Consider the following 1,215-nt stretch of genomic DNA (forward strand, 5'->3'; position numbering starts at 1 on the left):
GTGCTTGTGTGTGCGTGTGTGTGTGTGTGTACAAAACAAAATGAGAGTGAATTAGAAAATTTCTTAATGATGCAAATGATTTATGGAAATATAAAATAGTTTTAAATTGTATATGATGTCAATGAACGAGCATTTTGAAGTGAAAACCTATTTGAAATAATCAGGGTTAAAAGTAGAAAATATTTTAAGGTTGCAGAATAAAAGAAAGAACAACAAAATAATGCTTTGACGCATCTCTTTAGATTAAAGAAATCAAAATTGTTTAATGATCTGAAAGCCATTTAAAAAAAATGGAAACTCAGATCTGTTCAGAAAACACACACACACACACACACACACACACACACACACACTTATATTTGTTCAATGAGATTGTACTGTAAATATTTGTTTTTTTTATGTTGTTGTTGTGATAGTTGTTGTGTCACTAAATTTATTGATTTCATCAAAACTATTTTCTCATCTGTGGAATCTTTTGGAAATTTTTCAAATGTTTCCGTTATTCTGATACAGCGAAATTGTAACTTACTTTTAAAGATAATTTACGGTGTTTACAAGGTAAGCCATTGCTGATAAGTCATTAATTAAAGATACAGAAGTTAACCATATTTAATAATTGCAGCGTTCAAACCTAATTTTAATCTCTGTTACATGAAAAGTAGTGGAACATCTAATTCAATATTGATGTTAAAAATAACAATTCTGTTGTTGAATATATTATTTGAGATTCTTAAAACTCAATACGTTTAACATCTCCGACAATCTCACTTCGATGTGTATTATTGCTAACTATTTCTTTGAGATTTTATTTCCACCACCTCCATACAGGGGACAGAAGTAATACCCTCTTTTACATTACTTATATACTAATAATTGATAATAATAATTAATAATAATAATCATCCTTGGATGGAATTTATAAGCATTTAATGCATCACTACGCGCGTTTCCGCAAACCACATGTCTTTTAAGATCACAGTCCATATTCCTGGGATAATTACAGTGTAGTTCGTAATATCCGTGTGTATCAGGTTGACCATCTTCATGGATTTATTTCTTCAGGCGATTTCACATTAATAGAAGTACACCAGAAGGATGTTTATCCCATTTTACAAGTATGAAGGTTAAGCGAGTTATGTGTGTATTTGGTGGGAAGGAGGGGAGGTGGTGGAAATAGAGGAAGGAAATTTAGCTGTATGGGGATGGATGTGTGTG

The sequence above is a fragment of the Octopus bimaculoides genome, chromosome 6, assembly GCF_001194135.2.
Source record: "Octopus bimaculoides isolate UCB-OBI-ISO-001 chromosome 6, ASM119413v2, whole genome shotgun sequence".
NCBI classification, from domain to species: domain Eukaryota; kingdom Metazoa; phylum Mollusca; class Cephalopoda; order Octopoda; family Octopodidae; genus Octopus; species Octopus bimaculoides.